This window comes from Bemisia tabaci, chromosome 10 (assembly GCF_918797505.1).
Source record: "Bemisia tabaci chromosome 10, PGI_BMITA_v3".
Taxonomy (NCBI): Eukaryota; Metazoa; Arthropoda; class Insecta; order Hemiptera; family Aleyrodidae; genus Bemisia; species Bemisia tabaci.
In genome coordinates, this window is record NC_092802.1 from 12,456,007 (window position 1) to 12,480,713 (window position 24,707).

The 24,707-nt window shown below is 42.6% G+C and overlaps 1 long non-coding RNA gene across 1 annotated transcript in view; it reads right to left on the bottom strand.

Annotated features, from left to right (window-relative positions):
• Positions 1–3,969: 3,969 nt before the first annotated feature.
• The window catches only part of LOC109044676 (uncharacterized), a 28,246-nt gene continuing 7,508 nt past the window's right edge, over positions 3,970–24,707 (bottom strand). Inside the window, exon 2 of the long non-coding RNA XR_002010313.2 lies at positions 3,970–4,643. This is a non-coding gene — a long non-coding RNA (uncharacterized lncRNA). The remainder of the gene's footprint in view (positions 4,644–24,707) is intronic.

The following is a 24,707-nucleotide window of genomic DNA, read 5'->3' on the forward strand; positions in this document are numbered from 1 at the left end:
TGGACGATGCGATGACTCGCCGGATTATCATCATCGACGAGTGATAACGCGGTGATAAGTGTCCGCCCCCGCCTCCCCTTAAGTGTTTGTGTGCAAGTGATGTGTTTAAACGATAGTATGGATAGTACGTTCAAAATTAATGGTATTGACTCTTTAGTATTTTTCTCTCTCTCTCTCTCTCTCTTCTCCTGCCCCTCGTTTATTTTTGCGCTTTTTCTCGCCACTTTTCCTCGACCTGTCGTTTTGTTTTTCCCTCCGGTTTCCCGCTCGACCTGGCGAACGTTGGAAAGACGTCCTGTCACACTGGCAAAAAAACACATTGGATCTAGAGTCCAGACTCTTGAAAACATTGACAAGAAAACATACTCTTGATTCAATCGGATTTTTGCTCGAATCAAAACGAAATCCGCTTAAATTACGAGGCTTGGTTCTTGATTTAAGCTAGATTCTGATTGAATCAAGAGTACTTTTTCTTGTCGATGTTTTAGAGTCTGGACTCTAGATCCAATGTGTTTTTTTCCAGTGCAGCTATGTAAATTTTTACTTTCTCGCTCCCCTTCATGGAGGTTTTTTTTTTTATGAACAAATCTAAAGAAACGAATGGCTTGTACTTTCACCCAATAGCGTATCAGAGCCATCATGCGACGACCATCACGTGTGCTAGGTGTTTTTTTTTTTCATATTTTGGTTTTTGGGGTTTCACGCATGTCACGTGTGTACAGAAAGGAATACAACCTTTAACCTTTACCTATAATTTTGAAATTCCGTTTTAGGATAGTTTTTTTTTAATTAATTTTGCGAAACGATGGAGCCATGCCCTTTTTTCTACACTCAGAATTATTTTTTTACTCTCATTTCAAATTTTTTAGGAATTTTGAGCAAAAGAGATCTTCGTAATTGTTTCGTTTAAAGCATACCGAATGCTTTTTGACACCACCCACTTTTTTCACTCTGTTTCTTCTCCAATCGCATTTTAAACCTCCTTTTGGTCTCATTTCGTGATAAAATCGCGAGTTTTACGAGAATACTGTCAACTTGACTTTCAAGCCGAGGAGAAAATAGCGAGTTAAGTCCAATTTCACCATGATTTACACAGCTCGGCAGAAATCACAAAAAAAAAGGTGGAAAAGGAAAAACACTCTGCCATGTCAGTCGATTATACATGTTACAACATTTTTTCCCTTGTGTAGGTTCAATTATTTTCCCTTTCTCCCTTAAACAAATATAAATAAAAATATAAAAAGAAAAAAAAATGAAGCATATCGAGTATCCTCCTTCTACATCGTTTCTACAACTCGTACACTCCCATTGCATGATCGAATAAAATGCTAGCGCCTTCTAGTATTTTCATCTCCGCAGCTGTCAGTACGATGTGTTTCTCTGGGGTCATCATACTTCGCAAGGCCGAATGTGGCACAGTCACCTACTTATTCCATTCCCTTTGTTGCTCTCCAAAATCCGATCCCAAGCCTCGTCGAATCTTATCAGCACCCAGGGGCCATTACGCACCTTACTATCAATCGCATACCTTCTCTCTGTACATTTTAATGGGACTTTATATTATGCCCACGGGATGAAATGGGTCCCGTGCGAACGTGTGATTTTTAACAATATTGGATGTACCATTCCCCCGTCCTAAGGACAAACGCCGTTTAAGCCTTTAGATGTTGCCCAATTTCCTTCAATAAAAATCAAATTTACTGAGAAAATTGTGAATATTTTTCAGTCAATTTTTTTCACGATTTAATCCAAAATATCTGAACAATTCAAGGGAGAATATGCATAGCTTTCCTAAAAAAATACATGTTCTATTCGAGGATATTCGGCAACCCTCGAATGTTCTTACGGCGTTCTTCCTTAGCACGGCAGAATATATGCCCTCTGTGACCTTTGTGATGGGATACCCTCTTCTAGAACTGTGCTTTGAGATGGAATACCCTCTTCTAGAACTGTGCTTTGAGATGGAATATCCTCTTCTGGAACTGTACTTTCGGGAGCTTCCTTTCGAGGTGGTAGTGGTTGACCTTTGGGAATTTTTTAGTTGAAACCCAAAATTTCTTCTCCTTTTTCTTCCCCTCATTTCATTCTAAAATGTTTCCACTTTAGGAAAGTTTTAGGGGTCGATTCCGCGGGCCGATTATTGAAATTGATAGACAAAGCTATAGACAAAGAAGACAAAAGGGATATGGAGAGATCCTATCGGTGGAATCGGTCGGTTGCAATGGACGAAGGAGGTAGATAATAGACCAACTAACGGCAACCCACGAGAAACCCTAAAGTTAGTCCATCAAATTCCCCCCCTAGTCTGTAGGAACCACTCATTTCAACCAATAGGATTGCTCCACATTCCGTGTGTCTTCTTTGTCCATACCTTAGTCTATCAATTACAATAATCAGCCAACTGCTTTTTTAGAATCTTTGTCTTAATCTGTGTAATTGCTCATTAACATACGTCGCATCTTCGAATGAGATTCCAAAGGGAGGCTTCCGGAAATGTTCCAGGAAATCATTCACTCGGAACTCGTTTATTGAAATGAGAATTTTTCATAACTCGAAAGCATATCTTAAGAATGTAACCACTGTATATATCTACCTGCAAAAAAAAGAGGTATAGACATGCAGTTTTAAAAATTAAGATCGTTGCACTTCGGTGGATTTCTGCGGGTCCAGTTTAGATCGTTTTTCTACGGGTGTCGAGTGACATTTCTCCTTAGCTCCCAGTAATTAATCAGCTTTGACATTTTTTTCGGAAGCTCCTGCAATTTATGAGAATCTCCTCTGAGATTTCAGCTCAGAAATTTAGGAAATGTTAATCCAGAGAGAGAATTAATACGAATAATGACATGGCCCAACCGAACATGGCTCGGTTCGGACTGCCATAATCAATTTTTTTTTGCGAAATATACGTTTATTTCATGTATGTATGCAATTTAAAACATATTAATCGATTCGCTCGGAACTCATCCATTTCTTTAAATGTTTTTATTTTTTCTCTCATTCATTTCATCATAAGTTCATTATTTAGTTGACTACGATACGTAGAGTAGTTGCATGCTTTAAAATACCTGAGCCCCCCCCCCCCCCAAAAAAAAAAAAAAAAAACTACACAAATTGATTGCGGTAGACGCACGGGTCGTAAGACAGTAACTTGGAATTTTTTAGCCATCGTGCTTTTAAAAATCAGCATGAAGCTGAAAATCTTAATACAGAGGGAAAAAGCTCCCATGAAATAATTTTCTCGCAAAGCGATACGCTGTTTGGTCATTATTGAAACACCTCTCGTTAGCACAGCTAGTTTTTAGGTTAGCAATGAAGGCGCCAGAGTACCCTCTATGCGAAGGTGTTTTTTCAAAGGTGCAAGGGTCGGCGTGTGATCTTGCATGTTTTCTCTCACCGTTGCGTTATGTGTTCGGTTCGGACGGCGGCGTCTAGCGCCCCCCCCCCCCCCCCCCTCGCCCCGCCGGCCGATCTTAACTGCCGCTCCATAAGTTATTTAGCCTATTTTCCCGTTGTCCGGCTTAAATTAGACCCCGGTCGCTTTCAGCTTGTCGTTAAAGACATTTCTTCCGCGTGACGTCATGAAGAAACGGCTTTCGCCGTCTCGCTTTTCGCGGTTCGAGATCCCTTGGGGTCAAGAGATTCGGATCTATCTCGGTATTGCAAATGTGGTGCAATTTGGTAGGTGCGCTACATGCATGATGCATGCTCATCGCGGAAGAGGCCTTTGGCGGATCCAGCAAATCGGCAACATTTTTTTTCTCCATTTAAACCTACGGAAATGTATCGATTCGTGGAGGGATCGGGTGGTCAGACAAGAATCGATTATTTACACAGGTTTAAACGGAGGAAATCCGGTGTTGCCTAATTGCTGGATCCGCCTCTGAATTAGGCTGTGATTTATTGTGGTGCACTCGGTTTATTTGAACTTTTGAAAGTGTATACTTGAAATGAAAAAAAAAAAAAAAAAAATTGAAATTTTCACAAAGATTTTATTTTCAACGGTACAATTTCATATGCTTTTTGTTTCACGAAGCTGAGCAAAATGCCAACGCTCCTACTAGAGATTTTGAAGAAGAGCACAAACCCATTTTGAATATGATATTTATCAATCATCAGGAAATCCTTATTTTCAGGGCCGGATTAGCGCTTAGGGGTCTGAGAAAAATGAGTAAATCAGAGCTGTGTCGCAGACGCACTTTTACAATCCCTTTTCCGCTTCACTCTAAAATGTAAAAGTTCGTTTCGATATACCATTAGCTGATTCCTACGCATGCTACGAAGATGATTCGAGTAAGTCCTAGTTACTTAGCTAACGGCAGAATTCCATAATCAAATCATTTACTTCACTGTTAACAAGGTCTTATCGGAAAACTGCACTATGAGAACTTGGACTAATTCGAATCACTTTTGAAAGTTGACGCTGAAATCGCACCTAATCGCACCTCTAGTATTTTCTCTTTCTTCCTCTATCAATAAAAACCCATACGCATTGTTTAATGGGACGATTGCAAAAGGAATTCAAGTTTAAAATGAATCAAATTAAATTAATTTAATTGAAAATAATCATCGTGCAATCCGACAGCGGGAGTCCATGCCTCGGCGCCAGGTTGAGGTGATAGCCGGAGTTGAATTCATTTCACACCCTGCAACATAAAAGCACGCATAGCAGATTAGAGATTGCTCAATTTTTGTGGGAAACCAGTTTCAGAAAACTTCGATCCGCGGCTCTCAACGCGAGGGCCTTGCCGAAGGCCGACAACGCGTCGACGGCTTCGCTTTGGAGCATTAAAAATATCGAGTTGAAATGCGTCGGTTCAGTTCGCACATGAAACGCTTTCAGCCTTTTTTGCGCTAATTTTTTCAGCCGTGAAAACTGCATCCGAAGAGCGAAGGTTTCGTGAGTCAAACCCATGCGTAACGGAGTGCATCGCTGAATCGATTTTTCCTCTCCTTCGTACCTGCATAAAACTATTTTCATCGGGGAAAAAGGATCACATGAGCCTTGAAATTCATCTGAATGGCAGGGTCACAGGTCTCATTCGGAGATGGACTTGCCTCGTTTCGAAAATAACGTTTTTTTTCCACGCTCGGAGAAAGTGGGACTTTTTCGTGCGTCATTCTGTGCTTTTACCCGGGATGGCTCCATTCCGGAGGACATGAAAAATGCACTCTAAAATGACAGATCCAAGGTTAGTGCAGTTGCAAGCTCAATGCAATTTGTAGACACGCAAAAAGTGCGGCTGGAACGTCGGCTATGACGCTCGGCGCTGACTAAAGACTCCTACTTTCGTATGAAAAAGTTCGTGCTTTGGAAAATTGACATTGGCGTAAAAATCGGATCACAATTCGAAGAATCGGAGTAACTGCTATTAAATATACTCGCATAGGTCCCGCGTTAATAATAAGCGATAATACGTTGTTTCTCTCACGAGAGAACGCAACTCCATTTCGATGTTGCCGAATTTCTCCTCGCAAATTCCATATTAACCGGGAGAATATCGGGCATTTCTGAGTTGAAATTTTTACTAATTTTTCCGGAGATTTCATGCGAAATAGAAAAATGTTGGATACAAATTTAACAGGTACATTTTTGTAAAATAAAATGAAAGTTTGACTCAATTCGGCAACCTTGGAATACAGTTACGCTCCTTCGTTCGAGAGACTACAAAGAATGCAGTAAATTGAGAGGAAAACGGGAAAGTCAATTTTTTTATTCTCTCAACACATTTCTTACATCTCTCACAGTTCTTACATATGAAGCACTTCAAATGTAAGAACCAAAGTTTTTCGGATGTGAGAACCGAAGTTTTTCGGATGTGAAAACCGAAGTATTTCAGATGTAAGAACCGAAGTTTTTCGGATGTGAGAACCGAAGTACTTCAGATGTAGGAACTGAAGTTTCAGATGTGTGACCCAAACCTCAGTAGCTGGACCTTAAGTGTTCAGACGCTCAATCTGAAAACTTCAAAGATCCATAGGACTTAAACTTCAGGTCCCGCGTACGAAGTTTTTTCCTCCGTGTAAGTGGAAAATAAAGTCCAGTCATCGACTTATCGAGCTGAAAGCGGGCCCATTTTACGAAATCCGATCTAACCTTTAAGTTAGACTGAGTTAAGCAGAAAGGAACCATCCCACATTTTGGAAAAAATTGAGTTATGAGTGGTTTTGAACTCAACCACTGCTCTACTATCTATCGCCAAAAATTCAAAGTTTTTTGAACTTGAAGTTCATCTTTCACATTGAGTTTTATGTAGGAGCCAAACTTTAAACCTCTTTTTCTCGGTTCGATCCCGATGTGGCTTGGTTCCTTTCTGTTTAACTCCGTCCAATTGTCTCTGGAATGGGCTAAAAATAGTAGTTCCTTAGTGGAAAAGGAAGTCCAGTTATCGAGCCGAAAGCGGTCCCATCTTAAAACTTAAAAGCATCCGACCTAACCCAAAGCGAGGTCCGCGATCGCTCCGGGCGGGTCTCGGATTCAGTCTCAGATCGGCGCAGCTGTTCCCGGGCGGAATTTTTTTCGGCAGAAAGCGGGAATTCGGTGGCGGCGAAGGCGGCGGTGGAGGCGAAGCTGCGGTCATCGACCCGGGCGACGTCACCCCGGCCGGGCCGACCGTCGGCGGCGTTCGCGGCGAAAAATACAAACACGATAATCTTATCGGAGCGAGGAAACCGAGCCTGACTGAGTGACATAATTCGTGGGCCATCGCCCGTTTTTTTCCGGTTTCCCAGCCGCGACTCCTGGCCCGGGTCCTCCGCGCCGCAGCCACCGGTTCCGACGTAAGAGCTACCTGTGAAGCTCGGCGCTCGGGATGACGTCACGCGCTCCTCGGAGATTTCCGCCGCTTTCCTCGCGCTCCAGGGCCTGCGACTTGATTAGAGTTCCTTCGTACCAGTGTTCGGAACTCATCTTTGAGTTTCGGGAGCCACGTGGCTCATCAAACTCGAGTTTTAGGGGACACTCACTGGTAAAAAAAACCTCTTGGTTCAAGAGTGCAGTCTCTTGTCGCCGGATTTAAGAGTCTGGACTCTTGTTTCAATGCAAAATCCGCTTGAAACAAGCGTTCAAGACTCTTAAATCCGGCGACAAGAAACTGCACTCTTAAGTCAATGCACCGCGGCATTGGTCCAAGAGGTTTTTTTTTACCAGTGCTGGCGATTTTTAGGGGCAGAATTGACTTTTCGCCTAAATACCACGGCGCATTCAGTGAAAAGTTAGACGCAGGATGTTTTAGTTACTGAACAAGTAGCTGTAACGTGGGAGAAATTTCGGAAAATCACCAAATAGAAAAATCAGGATTTTTTTCTGGGGGAAAGGGGGGGGGGGGCAATGTTCAGGGGCTACGATGGCGCAGAGCCTTCATTTTTCAGGCGCCATGGCCAATTTCTTAGGCGCATTTGGCGCGTTGGCGCCTGTGAGTTTCGAACACTGTAGAAAGTTAAGATAACAGGAATCCTCATCTGCGCGGGCTAAGCGTTGAAATTGATAGATAAAGCGACAGACAAAGAGCACATAATGAGTATGGAGCGATCTTATTTGTTAATTTGGGTGGTTTTTATAGAGTAGACTCCCTTTATGCTGAGAGCAAAGACGATACGAATCCAATTCTGATTGGTTCCCGTACTTAAGGCCTCCATAGTCCATAGGATTTTGGAGGAAAAAAAAACAACAAATTTTTCTTTTCGGGCCATCTCAACTTATTTTCCTATTAAATGACAGAGGACTCGCAAAAATCCACATGATGGTTTTGGCGTAGGTTAGAAATCTACCGCTTGGCGATCTTTCTCCGGTCCCATTTTTTTCCTGATCATTAATGTTATTCGCACAGTCACACGGAATAATATTAGGCAGCGGTCTTCATCCGCAGCCTCGTTATTTTTTACGTGGCTCATTATCACGCCGCGAGCAAGAGAGGCAGCATTTTTTCTCACATTCATTATGTTTTCTCCCGTTTTTTCCTTCTCTTTCCGATCAGATGTGAAGGAATTAGGTTAGTAAGGGCATTAACCGTTGTTCCCAAGGTTGCCACTCTCGTGTAACATTTACCTATACTCTTTCCTTCCAATGAGAACTATGAAGATTTTTACTGGGAATTTTCAGATAATTTAGATCTAATTGCGAGTAAGGTTTTCTGAAAAATTGGAGGAAAAATACACCTAGATCTCCCTAAAAATTCGTTATTTATGAAAGGAAATTTGCCAGCGTCTAAAAGTTCAAAGTCCAGGGCTTCAGAAAATGCCCAATCATGCGCCGGAAAAGCCCCAAAAATGTGGAAGGGGGAACATTTTGAGGGGCCTAAGTCGAAAATCAAAAGAAAACTGAAAGCAGACGTCAGTTTCTTTTAGGTTAGTGGGAAATTTTGTGGGAAACTGATGAGGTAAATGTGGTAAGGCGGCCTGCGGGCGTTTTAAATGTGAAAGCTTGGAAGATTTTGCACCCTTGGTTCATACGACGTTCTTTCTTAGCACGGCAGCCCAGTGGAATGTGAAGCTCGAAGACTTTGAAGAAATGTCCTAAAATCCCAAAATCATCTAGTGATGGATTTTTTTCTCATGAGCACTGAAGAGCTACCTTTGAACACAGTGGATAAACAATACAAATTTTCGAAAATATTTTAATTCGGCGTTTTGGACGATTAAGAGCGGCCCAAGCAAGGTACAATTTTTGGATAACGGCATGGAGCGCGCACATGTTAGGATCTTTGCCCCTGTGAAAATGAATTTGGGAGTCATATCAGACGGCCGAGCGACTTGGACACTTTTAACCTCATCAATCCGGATCGAAATTAACTTCGATATTTTTAGAACACTTCGCTTGTTTTTCGCACACGTGAACACGTGACCGGGGAAATCGTTTTTCGCAGCATTGCAAAATGAACGACCTTAATCAGCATTGCCAGAAAGGGGGAAATTCGCCCCATTTTAAGCGTCAAGGCACGAGATTTAGAACCTAGCACTGCCTCAGAGTCGCCAGACGCCAAATCAGCATTTTCCCCAGTGGAGGACAATGGCGTGGCGTGCTTTGCGATGTATCGATTGATCTGCCATTCAAACCTATGGAAAAGGATCGATGACCAGGGTGTCTGCAACGAACACCATAGCTTCAAATGGGGAAATATCGACATTCGATTATTCTCACCCCGCCACTGCACAGGAAAAAAAGTCTCTTGGATCTAAAGTCCAGACTCTTAAAAATACTGACAAGAAAAAATACTCTTGATTCAATCGAAATTTTTGCTTGAATCGAATGGAAATCCGCCGAAATAGAGAGGCTCGGCTCTTCGATTCAAGGAAAAATCGGATTGAATAGAGAGTATATTTTCAGGTCAATGTTCTAAAGAGTCTGGACTCTAGATCCAAACAACTATTTTTTCCAGTGTGGTAGGAATGATCTTCCTTACGAGATTTAAGGTCGTTTCAACATGAATTTCTTTCGCGACGAATTTAACATGAATATTTTCTCAAGTGTACGGATATAGAAGCGTCGCTTTCCGCGTCAATGTTCAAAGCCCCGAATTGAAGCGATGACTGTACTCGCATGTAATTTTGCATGATGCACGATCTAGTTTGCTGGTGCCGTCCCCTGCAGGTGCGGCGGTTTCATACTATTGTTTCAGATCACATCCAGCCGTTGCCTCCCATCAATTGGTCCGTCCTGACGATGAAATTCCCCCGTAGAGGAGCATCAGAAAGGAATTTAAAGTTATGAGCCGGGTAGCCTTGACTTCGGTAGGGATCAGGCGATTGAACATCATCTAAACACAATTTTTTGATAAGCCGATACATTGTTGGATTGCATATCGTTCTATATAAATGAAAGAAAGTCGGTGAACATCGAAAAAAAATTTATTGAGAAATTATTTTGACTTGAAGCGTCGTTCTCGTCGACAAAATTTGGTTTTTTCGAGTTGTATAAACGTTGTTTTGTTATTATTTTCTTAACTTAACCTTAACGATAGCAAAACAACGTTTCCTTAACTCGAAAAAACTGACTTAACAACAGAAAGACTGGTAACCGTATTGACTTATTTTATTCGAAGGACATTTTCATCCCCGATATGCGCACCTGACTGAATTATCGCATAAATAACCCCAATTCCTTCCTTGCCATTTTTCTACTCTTTCACTTCCTTTCTCTACCTTGCCGCCTTTTCTGTCTCTACTTTATTTTCCCCCAACAATTTTGGGCCCTTTTTCAAAGGCAAAGGAAAGTAATGAGCAGTTCAAAGCTAGTACAGAGCCCATGGGGGGCATGTGCCCCTTCTCCTAATTAAAAATTCTAAAGAATTTTATTTCAGTAGGCAAACTCGCCGACAACATGTCCTTCGAGTTTTAAGCCGAAAATAAATCGAAAAATTTGCGAACACTGTTTCCTAACCCAGCAGAGGTCGCAGAGGAGGAAAGAGGGAGGAGCTCAAGTTATTAGCCGAAAATTTTCATCTTGTTTTTCGAATTAAGACTCGATGAACAGGGTTGAGGTTATTGAAACTAACTCATTTACGTTCTTTACTCAGGGAAAAATACCAGGATGTCGCTAGATTTGGAAACTTAACCACCAGAATCGTTGGAGGCTGTGAAATAACTTTTGAAACAAAAAACAAAACCGATCTTAAAAACCCGCGTCAACGCTCGCCCAAAGATAATAGTTACCCCAAAGTGGAAGTTACCAGAATCCATCTCGACTCGCATACAGAATCTACACAGTGCATCGTATCAAGGTGAAAACAATCCAAAATGCCGCGGAACTTGGGGAGTGAACCGATATAGTGTGTGGGCTATGCAGGTCCGGTTGCCCTTCGACCCACAGGATTACGCCCCCCGTTTTTCAAAATGTTGACCCCCAGTGTGCCGGGATGAGAACCCCCTTCCGAAAGACGAGGCTGAAAGATTCGCTCGGAAGTGGTTGTTAGTGTGGGGTTGTGTTAGTGTAGCGAGCGGGAACTCAGTGACGGCCGTCGAAATGTTCGAAATGTGGAATTCTGTGAGTACGAAACTGGATTTGGAGGGCGCGGACCAGGCACAGGATGAGGAATCCGCGAGACAGCAGGCCTGCCAACAGCCTCATACCTCCTCGGGCTCTATCAAAGGTAGGCCACTATCTCCTCTTTCAACTCCGTTCTTCGCTTTCTGTCTTCAGTTCCTTTCACTGTCACTTCTTGCTTGGTTCATCCCTTCTCTCGAAATGTCACGAAATCCTGGGAAGTTTCATTTTCTGGCAGCTTTCCCCCTCCCCCTCCCCCCCAAGATCTGGGTGAGCAGGGTGTCTACAAGTTCGGCATTTCCGGAAAGTCCGGATATCGCACTGGTTTTTTGAGGGCGGTCCGGAAGTACTGAAAAAGTGCGGAATTTCGTAATAAGGTCCGGAATTTTTACATTTTTTGTCACTTTTGTCGCAAAACTGCACTGTCGCACTTTTTGTTCGAGCGGGAAATTCAAATTTGTGAAATTTGCCGAATTTCGTCAATTGGAGGTACTGAAAAAGTACTGAATTTCTCCATTGAAGAGGTACTGAATTTTTTGGGAATGGACTGATTTTTTAAGGGCGGTCCGAAAGTACTGAAAAAGTACGGAATTTCGCGAAAAGGTTCGGAATTTTTGTCATTTTTGTCGCAATTTGAGCGGGAAATTCACATTTTTGAAATTTGCCGATTTTCGTCAATTGGAGGCACTGTAAAAGTACTAATTTTTAGCCAGCCTGTTCTAGTAGACACCCTGGTGAGTTAAATGGTAAGGTCCCTTGGAACTCGTTGAGCAAGCCCACAGAAATTTCAGTAGTTTCATCCTCTTTGTATGCGTAGGATGAAAGGAATCATGCCAAATTTCCTTTCATAAATCCCGAATTTTTTGGAAAATTTGTAAACGTTTTTACTCCAGTTTTTCTGATAATTTTTTCGTAATTTCGCCTAGATTTCCTGAAAATTCCTAGGAAAAATATCCATGGCTTTCTTCAAAAAATAAATATTTTATCGAAGGAAATTTTGCAACTCGCGAATGTTTATACGGCGTTTTTCCTTAGCAGGGCAGAAGACTTCAGTGTCCTATCATTACCCACTCCCCTTCATTCTGCCCTTGAAGAGAAATCAGCCGGTTTTATCGTCGAAAAATACCTCGAAAAAATATCCGAATACTCTAATTTCTAAAATTGTATATATGGACGCACGTGGCAACACTGCATTACATCGGAACTGAAAAGAAAGCGGTGACTTAAGCTCGCGCGGCGCGGTTCGTGGTTTCGCCGTGTAATCCGAGTCGTGGACAATTACATCATTTCTTTATCTTCGTCCTCTCTTCCTTCCCTATTCCCTCGCCTCGCCCCCCCCCCCCCCGAGCATCTTTTTAAAAGCTCTCGCTATACCTGCTCCGCTTTTAGGCTTCGACGGTGAAACACAAGTAGGACGATGCTCGAAGAAATGTTTTATTTTTATTTTTTATTTTTTTTTTCTTTTTTTTCACTTTATACACTGAAAAAAAATAATCTTCAATTTGCCGCCAAGAAGTATTTCTTCTTAAATCAAGAATTTTGCTGGTTAATATAAACTACTTTTTTACTTAACCCAAGCATTATTTTTCTTGTATTAAGAAAAATTCAGCTTAAAGCAAGATAAAAAAAATTCTTGGCGGCAAATTCAAGAATCATCATGCTTAAGCCAAGCTACTTTTTTTTTCAGTGATACTTAGTGAGGAAATGGCGGAAGTGATATTTGGATCGCGTATAACAGGAAGGAACCAAGCCACATCAGCTATTGCCTCAACCGGGCAATTTAATTTTTTACGAGGGAACGTGTGTGCGGATTCCTTTTAAAATTTCAAGAAATTTGCTTCGTGCTATGAAGAAAATTCACTGAAATTCGGACGAAAATCCGCGCAATCGTTTTTATGTTAAAAATTAAAGTGTCCAATTAAAATTGGCGATAGCTGATGTAGCTTGGTTCCTTTCAGTTTAACGCGGTGCATTTGCGGTAAAGTACGGATCCAGTGCAAATCAGCGTGATATCTGGGACGGTTTTCGTAGTTCTTCCGTGAGCAGCTCCTCCCCTCGCGGAGGCCAATGCTACCGTTCTGAGGAAGAACGCCATATGAACCTTCTGGCGTTGCCAAATTTCCTCTGGCAAATCGCTAATTTTCAGGAAAATTTTTGAATATTTTGCTGGCAACTTCTCGGATAATTTTGTTTGTAATGGGCCTGTTGCATGCAAGAGATTCAGCCGTACAAATAGACTATTTAGAGGTTAAATGACACGATAATTACGATGGTCACATTAAAAAAGTCTGAAATACACTCCTTACTGCGCAATCTGCGTTATTAGGAACGCGCTTTTTCAAATTTCCCGCGTCATGGGGGCAGTTTCCTAACGGAAACAATTAACGACAATTCGCGGCTATTTCCGGTCAACTAAAACTGACGACATAGGTAACCTAAAAATCGGAGCTCGTGATATCGTGAAATGAAATGTAGAAGGATTGCGTTGGATATTTAAAAGTTGATCGATCTGGTTACCGCATAAACGTATATGGACTACTATAAGAGATCACGTTGGATTTGTAAACAAACTGAAGGAAAAAATAACAACAACAACAACGACTCGGCATCTTCCGGAAATCACCGAGCCCGCCATTTGCTCGTTTCCGGTGATTCGAAAACTGCCCCCAGACACGGGAAATTTGAAAAAGCGCGTTCCTAACAACGCAAATTGCGCAGTAAGGAGTGTATTTCAGACTGTTTTAATGTGACCATCGTAATTTTCGTGTCATTTAACCTCTAAAAAGTCTATTTGCGCGGCTGTATCTCTTGCATGCAACAGGCCCATTTGATCTCAAGTGGCTGACGATTTCAAGGAGAAATATTCATAATTTTCCTCAAAAATAAACATTTTATCAAAGTAAATTTGGCACCTCTCGAATGTTCTTACGGCGTTTTTCCGTAGCGCCGCAGAATGGCGGGCGCGGCAAGTAGGCAACATCGCTCTCACTCCATTTAAATCTATGGAAATGAATCGATTCGCGTAGCACGGATTCAAATGGATAGAAAACAATGTTGTCAACTTATTGGATCAGTCTCTGCGGGCCTCACTGGAGAAAAAAAAAAAACACATTGGATCTAGAGTCCAGACTCTTAAAAACATCGACAAGAAAAAGTACGCTTGATTCAATCAGAATCTAGCTTAAATCAAGAACCAAGCCTCTTAATTTAAGCGGATTTCGTTTTGATTCACGCAAAAATCCGATTGAATCAAGAGAATTCTTTCTTGTCGATGTTTTCAAGAGTCTGGACTCTAGATCCAATATGTTTTTTTCCAGTGCTTCTCCCAAACTAGAGTGCATCAGCTCGATATCTGGACTTGAGTAGCCGTCTATAAATTACGATGCTCCATGTTTTAACCCTCCTCCTCCATAGACACATATCAGGCTACCCCCCTGGACCCTCTTCCTTCTGGTGACCAACATAATTTATGAATGATGCCCAATGTTTGTGGTAAAAGGAGTGGGGGCTATTTTATTCAATCGAACAAGAAATAATGTTTTATTGACATGGGCAGTCGATCAATAAATTGCCTAATTTGACTATTCACATGTGATATATTGATAATGAATCCAGATGAGCAGCTACGATGAAACACATTCGCCACAACATTAATTCCAACAAATTTTCACTCGCTGCAAAGGTCTCGACGCCAGCAACTGCATGTGTTACGGGTTTTTATCGAAGCATGCATCGGTTTTAATTGTGTGATTGATGTACATGCGTAGCACTTTGACAAAAAGTTGAATTTCGACGGCCGACGCATGCTGTTAACGTAGCAAGGCAAATGCGGTCATGAAATATCTAAGGGTCGAGATAAAGTTTGGCCATAATATTAGCCATCACGCATCACGAGGAAAAATGTACAGTTGCCCCTCGATAATGGAGATGTTGCATGTGTGAGGAATTTGCGATTTGACAATCGATTCATGTGTAGAAGTTAGCGAGAAACACGATGGTGCCACTGGTTTTCTCTGAAATCAACTCCCAAGCTCAAAAAAGCTCTCAAGTTGAGGCCGAAATGGAGGGGATACCCCACGCTATCCTGAGAGTCCACCTCTACATCAAGACAAACTCTCCATGCAAAGATAGGGAGCAAATACATTGACAGGGCTGCCACTTTATATGGGGACTCCAAAGCTGAAAAGCCGGAATCACTGCTAATGTGTTTGCTCCCTATCTTTGCATGGAGAGTTTGTTTTGATGTAGAGGTGGACTCTCAGGATAGCGTGGGATATCCCTCCATTTTGGCCTCAACTTGAGAGCTTTTTTTGAGCTTGGGAGTCGATTTCAGAGAAAACCAGTGGCACCATCGTGTTTCTCGCGAACTTTTACGTAAGAATCAACAGTCAAATCGCAAATTCCTCACGCATGCAACATCTCCATTCGAACCTCTTTAATTGAAAAACCTCGATAGTTCAAAGTAAAAGGCTCGTCCCGTGAAAAATGAAGCCGTATTCCAATTAAATTTTCTTGCAATAGAACAGTACGTGCTGGAAAAAAGGTAAACATTTTGAGTGGAGTTACGGCTTTTTTGTTTGTGGGCGGCAGTAGATTGATTTAGGAATCACTACATGAGTTTTGCATTAAGAGGGATGAAATGCTGCCCTTTTGTGTATGAAATCACACACTCCCGTCAGTCCCTGAATCATATCCTGATGAAAAAAAGCGTAATGTATGAAGTTCGACAACCTTGCTCCGATGCATAAATTTCCAGCACTCGGACAAGTTATCGCGGTTTGACAGTATGGTTGACAGCATGGGTGCAACATTGCCGTGCTATTGAAGAACGCCGTATGAGCCTTCAGGCGTTGCCAAATTTTCTTCGATAAAACCTGAATTTTCAGGGAAATCTTTGAATATTTTTCCTCCAATATTTCAGAACATTTTATTCACCACCAGATGTAAATTATCTGAAAATTTCAAGCGAAAATTTTCATAACTTTTCTCAAAATTAAACATTTTACTGGAGGAAATTTGGCAACTCTCGAATGTTCATACGGCGTTCTTCCTTAGCACGGCATAACAACTGCATCTGGGCGCCGCCGATACTTCGGCGGAGCATTAAAGCGGCGTTAAAATTACTCGCGGCGGTAAACGCGGGTTTCAAGCGCGGAGCAGTGGACTTCAGCCCCCGATCATGAACTAGATAATGATGCCGCGATAAGCCTCTCTCTTAATGAGGCGCTAATACGGTCATGAAAACATTTTATCGTCCTGTAGTGGCGCGGCGTGCTCTGCGATCCATCGATTGAGCCGCCGTTTACACGGATGGAAGAGGATCGATTGAGGGGGTGTTCGCAACGAAAACTTTCATAATCGATTCTTTACCGTAGTTTCAAATGGGGAAATATCGATAATCGATTGTTCCTGCAACTGTATTCCCGCTGGAAATTTAATACATCGGGGAGTGAATAGAATATGCATGAGCGTAGCTTGGGAGGGGCTTTGCAACCCCCCCCCCCCCATTCAGTCAGGGAAAACCGGGAAATGTCAGGGAAAATTTGTTAAATCTCGTTCATTTGCATTCTAGAATGGGCTTGAGGTTTCGAGTAACAAATTTTGCCCAAAAACTATTTTCAATTTTGCCCTCTTAACCATCCGTCACATCTTAAATCATCAGGGAATTTCGCCAAAATGTGTCAGGGAAATCAGGGAAACGCCAGGGAATTTAATTTTCTAAACTCTGTGGTAACCCTGTCCGATCCAACTCGAAAATTCGCTTTAATATACGAGTGCGATTCCGATCAACCAAGTCTGGATCGGACTGGGAAATCCTGAGGTTGGGGTCGTCTATGACGGTAGCGGTTGAGTTGCGGCCCCGGACGGTGCGCGGGGGGAAGGGGGGGGCACCCGGGTGTCTGCGCCCATCTAACCCTCCATCTGCGACCGGGGGAGGGGGGGGGGGGTCCCGTGGTCCAGTGACCGCGAATCGAAGCAGAGCGTCGAGGTCTCGAATCGAATCGCCCGCAGACAACGACGACGGAGACAGTTCGTCGATTCCCCACGACGGACACCGCCGATGACCGTAAACAGACTCGAGGTCCACCGAACGCGCCCTTGCCAAATTTACAGCTTCCTCCGGTGATTTTTCCTTCTGGGTTTGATTTTTCTATGGTTTTTGTCAAGGCTCATGTCACATTGGAAAGTCTTTCATAAACGTGAATTATTTTTTGAATTTTCAAGTTCTGGCTCGTACACAAACTGATTGCGGTGGACGCACGGGTCGTGAGACAGTATGTTGCAGTTTTCTTTTGCCAACGTGCGTAAAAAATTCATCATAAAGCTGAAAATCTCAATACAGAGGGAAAAAGCTCATTTGAGCACAGTTTTCCCTCAAAGAGATATGCTGTTTAGTACAACACTAGTTAACTAACTTCCTGAATGGACGTAACTAGTGTTGTACCAAACAGGTGAGAGAAAACCGTGCTCAAATGAGCTGTTTCCCTCTGTATTGAGATTTTCACCTTTATGCTGAATTTTTCATCAGTCATTACTAGGCGAATTTTATTTAATGTCTTTTCCTCACCAAGTTGCCATTCAACCATCATTAGGCGAAAAATAGTGTCCACCTCCAAATTTAACTTTAGCCTTATTCGATTACACAACATAGATTGTTGATGCAGGGTATCTAAAATATATTGTCTTTTTGTGGTGGCTCGTCGTTTCTTTCACGGAAGAACGTAACTAAATTCCAATGTTGTCAAATTTTCCCTCTCAAATTGTATTTTTACCAGGAGAACCTTGATCATTTCCAACCAAAAATTTCACGGATTTTCCTTATGATCTCATGCAAACATCAGAGGAATTTCGGAAAAAAATTGCTTTGTTACATTCCTGTGAAATAATAGAATCGTTCGAGTCAATTTAGCAACCTTGGAATGTAACTTACGTTCGTTCATCCTAACGACCCAAAACTTTCCACGAAAAAATGGCAAAATGAGGTTAGCAAGGACGCTGATTGTGGCAAGGGCCCCATTGTGCTGCGCTGCGCCCCGAGTCTGAATCGGAAACCGACTATATCCTATAAAAATTCCAAGTACATGAGTGGTTTTTGCCCAGCGATGCGGTGTTATTATCATTTCCCCACTTAAGTGCAAGAAAAATGGCAAAACGTAACGGGCAAATGAAGATAAAAAGCTTCTTTGCCGCTGGTCGTTCATGTTTTATTCATGCTGAGCAGAGAATGATTTATTCCTGTGCTTGCAACCAAAAGAGTGTTTTCGAAAGGGGGGAGGGGGAGAATCGTCAAGTTGCCTTTTTGGAAGCATTGTTACTATCCACGCGAAAAATTTGCTTATCTACGCATGGCGCTGTCTGTTTTTAGGAAAATTGAAATTTCTGAAATATCCCACGGGTTTCCTCGGCCGACATGCTCGCAAAAACCTTGGGATTTTCTTCAATTCCGCCGTGCTAAGGAAAAACGCTCACTGGAAAAAAACACATTGGATCTAGAGTCCAGACTCTTAAAAATCATCGACAAGAAAAAATACTCTCGATTCAATCAGATTTAAGCTTAATTCAAGAACCAAGCCTCTTAATTTGAGCGGATTTCCTTTTGATTTAAGCTTAAATCTGATTGAATCAAGAGTCCTTTTTCTTGTCAATGTTTTCAAGAGTCTGGACTCTAGATCCAATGTGTTTTTTTTCCCAGTGCTGCACGGTGGATCAATTCAATTAGAGAGGTTGGACATGAAATTTTTTACTAAAACCGTCAAATTTGGTGTTTATTTCGGCACATTGTAATTTTAAGAGGTGCTTGTAGGAGAAAAATTCACGAGGAAAGCAATGAAATCACGTTGAGAACCTTAAGATTTTGTATATAAACGGAGTTATAAGCTTTTAAAGTTTCCAAATTTTGTCCTACCCCTCCTATTGACTCAATCCACCGTGCGCCGTATGAACCTTCGAGCATTGTCTAATTTCTATTGATAAGGTAGGCTTTGTCGAGAAAACCTACGAATATCTTCCTCCCAGTTTATCAGATAATTTTGTTCGCAATCTCACCTAAAGTTCCTAAAAGTTTCAAGGGAAGATATTCATAAATTTCCGTAAAAGTAAACATTTTATGAGAGCCGGTAACTCTCGAATGTTCATGCGGTGTTCCTCCTCAGCACGGCAGAATGGTCAAGGGTTGGAGCGCCTTCAATCTATTATGATACTCTACGCGTTGTTATAGAGCTAGTTTAGTTGCCTATCCGTCGATTTTCGTCATACGCTCTTGTGAGTGTGCCAGTTGTTTAAGATCATATTTTGCGAGGAGCAAATTGTGTATTCGCATAAACGGTAAAATAATCAATGCTCTGCACTCGTTCTCTTATTTCTGAATTGTATGATTTTTCATTTATTCACCTGTGGCTTGCAAATATCCGGCTATTGTCAATTGCCTGCGAAGTATGGACATGATGGTTCTGATTCTTAAGCATCGAGAAAATTTCTATGAGTCTTTTGGACCATGGTGTTCACATTTACGAGGACTGGAGTTCTAACACATTTCGGCCCATTTTCCCTCAACTATAATTATTTTGGAGTTGCTACTTTCTTCGGTAACACGGCATCGCAAGTGATATCCTGCAGTGTTTACCGTAGGTTCGCCTCGTTGCATCGTCTGGATTTTTGGTTAACACTGCTTGACATCTGCACGGTGCTCCTGAAAGGGGTTTAACTCGAAGTTGGTCCTGACATAAAAATTTGAGCTGGAATGTCAAGAGGAGCACTACCAGACACTAAAAACCACAATTTCGAAATAGGTTGTTGGAGCTCCTGGAGAAATAATCGCGATTTTATGGTTTTTTTAGGCTTTTTTCGGAAAATAAGCTCAGCCTATTTTAGCCATTCTTCAATTCTCTCCTTTATTTCTACAATTTTTTTTTTTTTTCAAATCTAATGCTGTATCGTCGTTTCTAATATCGCCAAAAACAGTGCGGTCGCCTGTTAGCGCGAAACGCATATTAGCACCTACATGACTGCAGGAACCCCGCATTGCGTCAAACACAGTGCGTCAGTGCGGTCGCCGCGCGCCGCATATTAGCGCCTTCAAGAAGGCAGGAATACTTCACGCCTTGCGCCTAACGCAGTGCGGTCGCTGGGGACCGCGCCTGGTATGGTGCTGCCCATAAAAATCTTCCGCGGGTCATAATGTTACGAGGGATCTATATACCACCACCACTCTCAATTCAATGTAGTCGTATCGTTTACTTCCTTATTTTCATATTATCAGCAATCGATTCCATCAACCTTTTGAAACTGCTTTTGTTGAATTGAAATTTGGTACTAATTTTTCCAATTTTTCCCGTTTGTTTCAGGTACGTTTCAACTGGTCTCAACGAGTTTCAATTTTAAGGGCAATGGTTAATTTGTGAGTAAATGCATGTACAAATTTTTCTGAATACTCCGGAAAATTCTCTTTGCTTGGACTTTGTAGGTTACCTTAGTCATTTGCGCCTATATATTCTCAAAAAATGAGCTGTTTAAAATTCATCTTCTTCCACTTTCTATCCTCTCTCTTTTCATTCTTTCTCTCGCTGTATTTCTCCCCTTCTCATTTTTTTCTTCCGCCTCTTCTTTTTCTTCCTCTTCCACCTCTTTTCGTTCCTCTTTTTCTTCTTCCTCTTCATCTTCTTTTTTCCTCCTCCCCCTTTTTCTTCTACTTCCTCCTCTTCTTTTTCATTCCTTCCCCGTTTCTTTTTCTTTTTATTCCTCCCTCTTCCTCCTCTTCTTTTTCTCTCCTCTCTTTCCTCCTCTTTTATTCTGTTTTCCTTCTTTTTCTTCCTCTTCCTCCCTTCTTTTTCTTCCCTTCTTCTACCTCTTCTTCTTCCTCCTCTTTTTCATTTTCTTCCTCTTCCATCTCTTTTCCCTCCTCTTTTTCTTCTTCCTCCTCTTCTTCTTCTTCATCTTCTTTTTTCCTCCTTCCCCTTTTCCTCTTATTTCTCTTCTTCATATTCTTCCTCCGTTTCCTTTTCTTTCTCCCTTCTTCTTCCTCTTCCTCTTCTTTTTCTCTCCTATTTTTCCTCCTCTTTTTATTCTTTTTCCTCTTCTTTTTCTCTCCTATTTTTCCTCTTCCTCCCTTCTTTTTCCTCTCTTCTTCTTCTTCCTCCTTTACTTCTTATTCCATCCCTACTCCTTCTTTTCTTCCCTTTTATTCTCCTCCTCGACTGAAAATATCGCGTCATTCGCAGCCATCCTTTCAGCATACGCCCACCCACTCGTCCCGTGCACATGCAACTTCATCCTCCACGTACATACACGAAGTACAGCACTTCAGCTCGATCGGCACGGCAAACCCCCCCCCCCCCCTTCCTAGCTGCTCTCGACGGAGGACGCCGCCGCGCGGTCGGTTTTAGCGAGTAAAGAGCAAGGAGCATGTGGAAAAGAGAAAGTGCCTCGCGCCTCGCCACCGCCATCGCGTCGACTGCCAACTCCACGGTCGGGAGCCGAGACAGAACCGCCCAACTCCCGCCGAGTGCCGCGGTGCGGATACGCGCTTTCGGCTCGCAGAACTCGGAGCCCACGGTTATGTCAGCCGACTGCCCCGGTAACTCCGAGCCGTAATAACGGAGCCCGGGGGGGGGGGGGGGGGGGCTTCTCGCCCCCCGATCCCGCCGTTCGGAGCCGCTCGTTTCCGGGCGCGAGATGTGACGCCGCGGCTCCGTGGGATCAACATTGATGCTTTGCGCTTTTTCAACTTTCGAACGGAGTTAGGAACCAGAGACGGATATGCATACAGACTCTGTAGTAACAGGGAAGGACCAAGCCACATCAGCTACTGCCAAATTTAATCGGACGGTTTAACTTTTTACAAGAAAACTTGTGCAGATTTCAGTGCAGGGGCGGACTGGCCATGGGGGCGGGGAGGCGATCGCCTCCTAACAATTTGCCGCGGAGGTCCCGAAGGGGCCCCCGCGGCGAATTTTTTTCGAGTCATCATTTTTTTCCCGTAATGTTGTAATTTTCCCATCCTTCTCAGTCACTAAAAGGCCCTGAAATCCTTGAAAATTTGTCTCTAAGAGACATGAAAGGTCGCCTAAAGCTTATGTGATGAAGGGACCCCCGAAGAATCCTGAGAATGGGATATTTTGAAGTTCAAGTACTATAGAATCCAACGCCAATAATGCTTAAAATTGCGTTTATAAAGTGTGAAATTTTCAAAATTTTTCGGGGGAGGGCCCCCGGACCTTCTTAGAGGGGCCCCCGAACGACAGGAGGGGCCCCCACATTTAGGTCGCCTCCTAACTTTTCGACTACCAGTCCGCCCCTGTTTCAGTGGATTCATTCTGAGCATTGTAGGAGGTAAATTCTTTAAAATTTTCAAAGGAATCCGCATAAACGTTCTCTTTCAAAAAATAAAATTTTCCGGTTAGATTTAGCAACAGCTGATGTGGCTTGGTTCCTTTTCTGCTAAACGCGGTTCAATTTGTTTCTTCAGAGTTGTATCCATCGAGGGCAGTGTTCGAAACTCACCTTTGAGTTTTAGGAGCCGTGTGGCGCATCAAGCCCGATTTTTAGGCGCCATTGAAGATTTTTTAGGGGCCAAATTGACTTTTTGCCTGTTTATTACGGTACATTCGGTGAAAAGTTAGACGCAATATGTTTTCGTAACTGAACTAGTAAGTAGCTGTAACTTGGGGAAGACAAAAGCACTAAGAATGAAATCGTGAAGAATAGAAAAAGCAAGCTTTCACTTGTAGTGCTGAAAATTTTGAGTTTTTTCAATTCAAATAGATTTGTTTTCTTTCTTTATGTGACTTCCAGTGAAAATCCACATTTTTAGGGGGTAATTTTTAGGGACCACGTTGGCGCAGAGCCTTCATTTTTTAGGCGCCATGACCAATTTTTTAGGCGCATTTGGCGCGTTTGCGCCTGTGAGTTTTGAACACTGATCGAGGGCTCGCTCTGCATAGTACGAGGCAAATTCCATAAAATTTTCAAAGAAATCCGCATGAACGCCCTTTTTCAAAAAATTAAATTTCCCGATTAAATTTGGCAATAGCTGATGAGGCTTGGTTTCTTTTCTGCTAAACGCGGTCCAGTTTTTTTTTTTCAGAGTTGTATCCATCGAGCACTGGAAAAAAAAACACATTGGATCTAGAGTCCAGACTCTTAAAAACATCGACAAGAAAAAATACTCTTGATTCAATCGGATTTTTGCCTAAATCAAGAACCAAGCCTCTTAATTTGAGCGGATTTCCTATTGATTTAAGCTTAAACCTGATTGAATCAAGAGTCCTTTTTCTTTTCAATGTTTTCAAGAGTCTGCACTCTAGATCCAATGTGTTTTTTTTTTTTTTTTTTTTTTTTTTTTCCAGTGAGGGCTCTGCTCCTGGGAGACGCTGAGCGTTTGTGGCAGCGGGCGTATAACGAAGAGAGCTTTCGCAGACACGTCACGTCGCGTCGGCCGGTGCCGTGGAGCGGGTGGCTCGGGATCCAGCATTCGGCCGCAAATTCGAGTTTTATTGGCAATAAACGAAGGCCGTAAAGATCTCTCGCCGCCGCAGCCTCCACCGCCGCCGACGCGACCCACGGCATCGCCCGCGTCGCGTCATTGTCGCGACGACGTCTGCGCCCGCCCGGGCCACGCATGATCGACGCCCGACGACGACTGTGACGTCGCTCTGGCTCTGTTGCCGTGACAACACTCTGCCGTGCTAAGGAAAAACGTCGTATGAACCTTCAGGCGTTGCCAAATTTTCTTCGATGAAACACGAATTTCCTGGTAAACTTATGAATGCACTGTTAAAAATCCCGGCGCGAAATTCACGCTTACTCAGTTGCTATTTTGACCACCTGCTACTCTGAGTGCGTGGATCCGGCGCGAAATAAGCTCGGTGCGAATTTCGCGCTCTGGCCGGAGTGAAAATATGACAGGCAAATGTAAAACGGAACTGCCGCAGCATGGATTTGAACTCGGTTTGCGGCTGTGAATGACGAGTGGGAATTTTCAGAAAATTTTGTATGTACTTTCATCTAAAATATCTGAATTCAAGGGAAAATTTGCATGATTGTCATTAAAAATACATGTTTTATCAAGGGAAATTTGGCAACTCGAACGTTCATGCGGCGTTCTTCCTTATAGGTCCAGTTACACGATCAAATTGAGCCATCAAATTGGGCCTCTCATTGGTCGCATTCAGAATGCGACCAATGAGAGGCCCTGGTGAGAGTGTACCTGGACCTTAACACGGCAGAATGAATATCGAAAATAGTCGCACCGATGAAGTATGGGATGTGGTGACCCTTAGACGTTCTGACTACCGACTACGTTCTTATTCCAGGAAATCTAGGTGCTGGTATCAGATGGCTGGAAGTTTGGAAACTCATAATTGGTAAAGAGACACTGGGGGGTCCATGAGGTCGACTTTTAAGTTAACTAAGGAGATCTTTCATCTTTCGGAAGCAGGTTCGTAGAATGTGCAACATTTTGTCGGAAACGGGGACGCTGCAAGGAATCTGATACCTTTTTAGCTATGGTTGAAATCTTCACTTTTAAAGTACCTGACGAGGAAGATGGTTCCTAGAAAGTCAACGCATAGCCTTATCCCTCCTCATTTTTCTTAACTTTTAGAAATAACTTTCTCCGAAAGAAAGCATCTAGACGTTTACTCGTCAACCCTACTTTCGCAAGTTTCGTGTGAAATAAAACTGTGAAGGAACATGAGTTCCTACTCCCTGCCTCGTAACAAACCCGCAACTC